Source organism: Lynx canadensis, chromosome B1, assembly GCF_007474595.2.
Source record: "Lynx canadensis isolate LIC74 chromosome B1, mLynCan4.pri.v2, whole genome shotgun sequence".
Taxonomy (NCBI): Eukaryota; Metazoa; Chordata; class Mammalia; order Carnivora; family Felidae; genus Lynx; species Lynx canadensis.
Window position 1 is genome coordinate 179,419,699 of NC_044306.2, and position 8,257 is coordinate 179,427,955.

At 36.8% G+C, this 8,257-nt stretch overlaps 1 pseudogene; it reads left to right on the forward strand.

Annotated features, from left to right (window-relative positions):
- The first annotated feature begins 2,385 nt into the window (after window positions 1–2,385).
- LOC115511627 lies at window positions 2,386–5,045 on the forward strand (annotated as a pseudogene).
- Window positions 5,046–8,257: the final 3,212 nt, after the last annotated feature.

Sequence of the window (8,257 nt, forward strand, 5' to 3'; positions counted from 1 at the left end):
ATGCATTTAAATAAAGAATGACTGAGATCCAATGTTTCAAATCTGATAAAGAGCTCTTATTTGAAATTAATTATCTTTTTATTATATCTGTTTGCCCTCTAAAATACTCTCAATATATTGTGTCTCTGGCTATAATTAGAATAGGATCTCAATTATTTGCAGATGGATGGATAGAGAATGGATAGTCGAGTTAATGACTGATTGATAGATACGAGAACCACACTTGTTCCACCATCTTGTGAAGAATTTATCAACACACTCTGACTTGTGTGAATACTTGTACACTTTGTAAATGGTCCTCCCTTGAGGTCTCTGCAGCTAGTTGTCCTCTTTGCCTCCAAGTGTCTTTCTGACCTGGCGTAATGCTATGCACTGAGTAGGAAAGCAATAACTTGTCTATTCAACCAATGTACTTCCAAATTTGAGAGCTATGACCTGGAGATTTGCATCAGTTTGATAGGAAGACTAAGCCAACTCTGTAGAAGTGCTTTTTCAGTCCTTATTTTTTTTCCATTTTATTTGATTTCTATTTTGCAAATGATCCTGATTTGCTTCAGCGTTCCTTCTTCCCCTTTCTGGGAAGTGTACATCTGCTTCTGACATCTGTCTTCTATCTTCCTTTGTAAATTATGAAGTGATGCCAACTCCTTTTATCAACAAATTACCCTTAGAAGCATTTAGAGGCTATAATGATTCTTTGATTTTCTTTGATTCTTTATGAATTTGCAAAATGACTTGATGCTTATATTAGCTTTGTTTGTCCTTTCTTTTTCCATATTTAATATTTATAGTTGGCAGGCCCAGATGGTGTACTTTGTTATGTCCTGAAATGTTGCTATTTTTTTCATTCCTTAATTACAGGAATGTCAGTCTGTAATATCCCCAGCCTCCGTCTCTCGTTGACATTGTAGATTTCACATTTGTTGTATTATTTATTGAACTGACTGAATGTTTGACACTGTGAAATATACAGTAATCTTTCCCTAACCTTGCTGCTTTTCCTTGTTTGTCTACATTGACCATTTGCCTCTGCTGTTAGATGATACCCTCAATTTGTTGCATTTTTAAAAGTTTTGCAGATATTTTAGACATTGATAACTCCTCATAAACAAGACACTGAGAAATGAGAAAAATAAAACAATTTGAGTTGCGGGGTAGCAGCCAGAGACATTGTAGAAAAGTATACAAACAGTTTTTTTGGAGCTCTAGAAGTGCCCTTATAATTTGGTAGAGAAAAAGTACACGTATTTATTTCACATTTTACAAAGTCTGTATCTTTTAGGAATGTAGTTCATAAAACCATATAGTGATAGGCCTCATTCATATAATTAAAAGTACCAGTAATTTCTTCTCAGAAATGTATTTAATTTTGTTTATTAAAATTTTGAGCAACATCATCTTTCCGCTCAATCAGTGGCGAATTCTTACAACTCATTTTCCTAAGAAGCTTCAATAAAATGTACAAGGACTTCGCATATTAACATATTAAGGTCTTGCTTCTAGTTACATAGCAGACTTCCACAATAACTTTTCATTCCCCAACTCTGCTTACATTTTCTGAATGCTAACAGGAACTATAATGCAAAGTATTTCCTTCGAATTAATTTAATTTAGCATATCAAGAACTACTAAAAATATCTTCTTAAAAATGAGGTATATTTTTTGATATGCTAGCATTCTTTCAAAAATTTCCTGAGAGACAGACCTAGAAATAGAAGTATCCTATTCATATAACAGTCCCACTTTGGGCAGCGAAGTCAGTACTTTGTCCTTGCATTCAACAGCACATGACATTACATGGATTTCTCAACTACAACACCTGACAGTGTCAGCCACCTTTTAAAAAGACATTTGTAGGGGCACCTGGGTGGCTCAGTCGGTTGAGCATCCGACTTGGGCTCAGGTCATGATCTCGCAGTCTGTGAGTTCGAGCCCCGTGTCGGGCTCTGTGCTGACAGCTCAGAGACTGGAGCCTGTTTTGGATTCTGTGTCTCCCTCTCTCTCTGCCCCTCCCTGCTCATGCCCTGTCTCTCTCTCTCTCTCTCTGTCAAAAATAAATAAACATTAAAAAAATTAAAAAATAAATAAATAAAAAGACATTTGTAGCATCACTAAAGACTGTTTTTCTCCTATCCCATGCATCTCAGAGGGTGCTACCTGACCTTTTGTCTTTTATGTCCATTTCATTATATTTCTTTCTAATTTCAATTCAGAACAAAGGATATACTGCATTCTAAAACTATTGGATTCAAGGAATGGCTGGATTGATGACCTATTTCCAAATTGGCATTTGACCTTATTATGTAATTTGGAATATGTGAAGGCAAATCATATTTTTATTAACAGTGCCCATACAAGCAGCACATCGCATTGAACACTGACCCAATGGCAGACAAAGCATTGCAAACAGCTGCCTTGTGTCCATGTTCTATCATACGTGCATATCCATGTGCACATTCATATGCTATTGCCTATGTTGTATTTACACACACACACACACGCACACACACACACACACACACATACACATTTAAGATATTCCACATGAAAGAAAGGACTTGGGGCTAATTATAAAATAGATCTAACAAAACCGGAACACCTTTTCTTATTAATTTTGTTTAAATGTTTATTTATTTTTGAGAGAGAGAGAAAGGCAGAGCATGAGCTGGGGAGGGGCAGAGAGAGAGGGAGACACAAAATCCGAAGCAGGCTCCAGACTCTGAGCTGTCAGCATACAACCTGAGGTGGGGCTTGAACTCACGAACCACAAGATCATAACCCGAGCGGATGTAGGATGCCCAAGTGACTGAGCCACCTAGGTGTCCCCAGAACACCTTAAAAAAAAAAAATATATATATATATATGTATATATATATAACTAGTAACAAGTAACAAGTGGCTACCTGTAAGTAGCTCTGACCTTCTTGTGCTACTTTCATTGTTTAAATGTTTCTTAGCACTAGTTACAATGTTTTTTCTTCCAAACCAGTCAGTTCCATAACCTGAGCACTGGTGACATTCTGTTCTCACAAATAAATATCATACGTCTTCATTGCTATGTGTTTACTCTGTAAAATGTGTCCTACTCTGAAATATAGCGCCCTTCCCATGAAATCTGAAACTTACATAATGGGTGGTTTATGAGTTAAATAGGTTAGGACAGAGAATGCTTTTGGAGTAAGGAAAGGAGGTCAGAAAATGTAAAGAAACCAGGTCAGATCATGAAGACACAATTTCTGATACAAAGTCTATTACTTACATTTCATCCTTATCGTCCACCACAAAGTACTAACATATAATCAGGGACTTCTTTCATAGACTCCCAGTGTCTCCTAGTTTACTAACTTCTTTGTTAGTAAACTTTCATATTAAAGTTTGTAAACTTTCATATTAAAATGTCTTTTATTGAAACCCTATTTTTTCACAGCCATTAATATTTTTACTGTTTTTCCACATTTGCGTGGGTACCATCAGATCTGTATAACTTTGCATTCACACAGGAATTCTCAATTTTGATAAACCACTCCCAGTCTTGAAAATCATGATCAGGGGAGATGTGGCCATATAATAGCTTCATGATGATGACTTATTCTCTCTCTTAGGATAAACCACTGCATACTATTTTCTTCTCCCCATCTTACCTAATATTTTTGTACAGCCTTTCAGGTAGTCCAGTGTTCATAAGTTCAGAATCTATGCATGTGGAAAATATAGTTGTGCATAAAGTGTCCATATTGTTTTTTATGATGATACTAAACAAAATCAATTGTCATATGCAATGGGAAAAAAAAAAGTCTTTTATTTTAAATGGTCATAATATTAGGCTGGAAAAGGAGAAAAAGGGAAGAAGAAGGACTGAAACTTACTGAGAACCAAGTGCTGTGCATGGGTGTTCCAGGGCTTTGTGTGTTTGAGATCATTTAATCCAACAGGAACTCTATTTGACTGTTTTAATATATGGACCATGGGTGGTACATATCCATTGTTAACTAAATCTGAGGTTCCTTGCTCTCCCTCGGATTGAAAGATTTAACTTATTCTTGCTTTCTTACATATTGAGGAAAAAAAAATCTCAATGTAACTTTACACCAGCTAAAATTGTTTACATTGGAGCCCAGAGCCCCAGAGCCCAGCAGGTTGCTACTGGAGTCCCAGCCGTCACTCATCTCTTCTTTCCTTTCAACCTGACAGATGGCGCTGCACTCTGTCCTTCACTAAGGAGTTCTTGGTGGGTAGAGGGGCTGCAGTAGTGCCCACCGAGGGAGTCAAGCTGCTGCTGCAGGTGCAGTATGCAAGCAAGCAAATCGTCACAGATAAGCAATACAAGTGTATTATAGGCTGTGTGGTTCACATCCCCAGGGAGCAGCTGGTGTTCCTTCTGGCCTGGTAACCTGGCCAATGTCATCAACTACTTCTCCACCCAGCCTCTCAATTTTGCCCCCAAAGGTAAACATAAGCAGATCTTCCTGGGTGGTGTGGACAAGAAAACCCAGTTTGGGTGCTACTTTGCAGGGAATCTGGCATCAGGTGCTGCCCCTGGGACCGCTTCCTGGTGTTTTGTGTACCCTCTTGATTTTGCCCATACCCGATGTGAGCAAACTTGGAGCTGAAAGGGAATTCGGAGGTCTTGATGACTGCCTGGTTAGGATCTACAAATCTGATGAGACTGAAGGACTGTACCAAGGCTTTAATGTGCTTGTGTAGGGGCATTATCATCTACTCAGCTGCCTACTTTGGTATCTATGACACTGCTTCCCGATCCCAAGAGTACTCATGTCTTCATCAGCTGGATTAATGCACAATCTGTTACAGTGGTTTCTGGGTTGACTTTCTATCCATTCGACACTGTTCACGGCCACATGATGACGCAGTCAGGGCGCAAAGGAACTGGCATCATGTACACAGGCATGCTTGACTGTTGGAGGAAGATTGTTCATGATGAAGGAGTGAAAACTTTTTCCAAGGGTGCACAGTCCAGTGCTTTCAGAGGAATGGGTGGTGGTTTCGTACTTGTCCTGTATGATGAAATCATGACGTTCACCTAAGATATTTTCCAGTTTTTTTTTTCCCCCGTGAACATGCGTGTTGAATTATCTAACATTTCTTGAGCATTCTTGACATACTGGTGGCAGTCCATTTATCAATGGCCACTGTTTACTGGCTGAAAATGGAAAGCAATAATATTCATCTGACCAGTTTTCTCTTAAAGCCATTTCCATGATGATGGGACTCAATTATATTTTTTTGATTTCAGTCACTCCTAGTAAGTAACTATGAAGAAATAAAAAAAATATCTGAAATATAAAAACAAATAAATAAAATTGCTTACATTGGACATATTTTTTCAACCTCTTTATTACTTTCAATAATTCCTTAGATTTGTTTTAAATTGTCTGTACTCTTAATTCTCCCATATGCTTGGTTAAAAGCGCTTATTCTGAAATATAGAAAAGCACAAGAATATATACATTGATTTAAACTGTATGGCTTCCTTTCACTTTTAACTCTACAGTAGTGTTGAGCAGAGCAGCAGTGTGATTTTTTAGTGGCCTATTCCATCTGTAAGTCATTTAGCAGGCTTGAGAAACCATATTAATTCTGTAACTATTCCTGTAAAACAGTAATATCTACTCTATTTTCATTGAATTAATTTCATTAAAATAAACTCTACTTGCCTAAAGTCAGGAAAAATTTTAGTTGAGTCTCAATACTTTTTCATCTCTTCTACCTCTGAGTTTTTAATAGGCTACTGAAATTAAGTGTAATATATAAAGAAATTAAACTCCAAGATGAACACTGTTATTTAGGATTTATAAGGACTTCAATTTTAACACTATATTGATGCATTTAACATACGGTTAAATCAAAGGTTACTGTTTCAAATATGTTCCCATTTTTTTATATTAAGCCATACATTTACATGTCATATTCTGTAAACTTGCCAATAACTTTAGAGGAATGCCAGATACACCAAGTGGTTAAATTGACATTTTTTTAGAAAGGTAGCTACAGAATAGTTTATATTTTAATAGGTAGAAAATTAAGCCTACAATACATTTTTAAACGTTGTCATTTTGGGGCGCCTGGGTGGCTCAGTCGGTTGAGCGTCCGACTTCAGCTCAGGTCACGATCTCGCGGTCCGTGAGTTCGAGCCCCGCGTTGGGCTCTGGGCTGATGGCTCGGAGCCTGGAGCCGGCTTCCGATTCTGTGTCTCCCTCTCTCTCTGCCCCTCCCCCGTTCATGCTCTGTCTCTCTCTGTCTCAAAAATAAGTAAACGTAAAAAAAAAAAAACAAAACACATTGTCATTTCTATATTTTATGTAAACCTCATATATTACCTATCATTAAGTATATAAGTACATGTCATAGCAAATGTTGATATTACATTGAATATTATAATTCATCCCTTTTTTGACATGTAAACTATTTTTCTACATCCGCTTATTATTTGCTAACTTTAAAGCAAAATACATTTCCTGGATGATCAAGTAGGAAGACTTATTGTAATATATTTAAATATGTATACATATTTAGAGATAAACTTTTAATGCTTATACCATTTATGCACCAACAAAACCAATTTTCAAATTAAAAGGGAGAAATACTGCAAAACCAATAAATTTATAAACTATTTTTATGATGTGCTGTTTTGCTGAAATGGGCCACTACTAAAATACAGGGATGGTAGTGACCTCTGTAGCACAGGTTCATGTAACCTGGTCACGCTCACATTCTGTGTGTTAGGGCTGGGTCAATTATTGCTCAGTTTTCTGTATTTATACTATGAAAAAAAAAAAAAAACCTTAATGTTTTCCAAAGTGTCAAAACAATATTCAGCCTTCACCTAGCAGGAATCCCTTGGTGCAGTATAAAGTTAATAACTTTTTCACATTATCTCATGATAATTTAAGTGCTACTCTTTGGTTATTAAAAACAAAAAGAATACACACAGAGACACACAAAGGAAGGAAAAACTCATGGTAGTCAGCCAGATATTCAGATATATATAGATAAGTTTAGATATAGTTACAGATATAGATATAGATATAGATATAGATTAGATATAGATGACATAGATATAGATATCTAGATAGAGATAGAGATTAGAGATAGAGATAGATATGTGTAAGAAGCACATATGCTTATCATTAAAATTTTAGAAACTTAAAAATAAATATTCAAAAATTCCTAGACTCAGGGCGACTTCTGTGGACTTCCAGGTGCCCATGAACTTTGAGAAACATGCATATCATCATCTTGCTACTTCTAATATTTGTCAACCATGGTGAATAGAAAGGCAAAAAAGAGGTATTGGAACTTCATGAATATTTAATGAAATGGTGACCAAATAAAATGTACTCTAAATGTATATTTCACAAAAGTGTTTCTCATGGTGTTTGAATTGAGAGGATATATAAATATCTGAGTCAGAAAACAAATATGATAATAAACTCCTTTTTTAAGTTTATTTATTTTGACAGAGAGAGAGACAGAGAGTTCATGAGCGGGGAGGGTCAGAGAGAGAGAATCCCAAGCAGACTCCATGCTGTCAGCACAGAGCCTGTTGCAGGGCTTGAACTCATGAGACCTTGAGATCATTTCCTGAGCCGAAATCAAAAGTGGAAGATGAACTAAGCCACCTAAGCTCCCAGATTAATCAACTCCTGAAACACATTATTACAGGGGCACCTGGGTGGCTCAGTCGGTTGGGCATCCGACTTCGGCTCAGGTCATGATTTCACAGTCCGTGAGTTCGAACCCCGTGGCAGGCTCTGTGCTGACAGCTCAGAGCCTGGAGCCTGCTTCGGATTCTGTGTATCCCTCTCTCTCTGCCCCTCCCCTGCTCATGCTCTGTCTCTCTCTGTCTCAAAAATGAATAAAAACATTTCAAAAATTAAAAAAGAAATAAATTACTATAATAGAACTGTTGAAAGATATAGCACTGAGACAAAAGGATGCAAGAAACTGTGTGCGTGTGTTATGAGCATCTCTGCTTTATATTGGTTTCACTTTTGTGTCTCCATTATCCTTAGTTTGTTGACTGCATATCTTGAATTTTCTGACCCAGTCCCAATTTCAAAAAAATACATTTCCAAACATGCCCCAGTTGTAGTTCTTGCTGTGGGATGTTTCAAATATTTTTTTTTTTTACCACAGCATCATTAAAAAAAAACAAAAACAGGACAAAAAAAAACCACAATAAATTCCAGCAAAGCACTTTAAATTTCTCTTCATTCAAATACATAGCAAATGATCT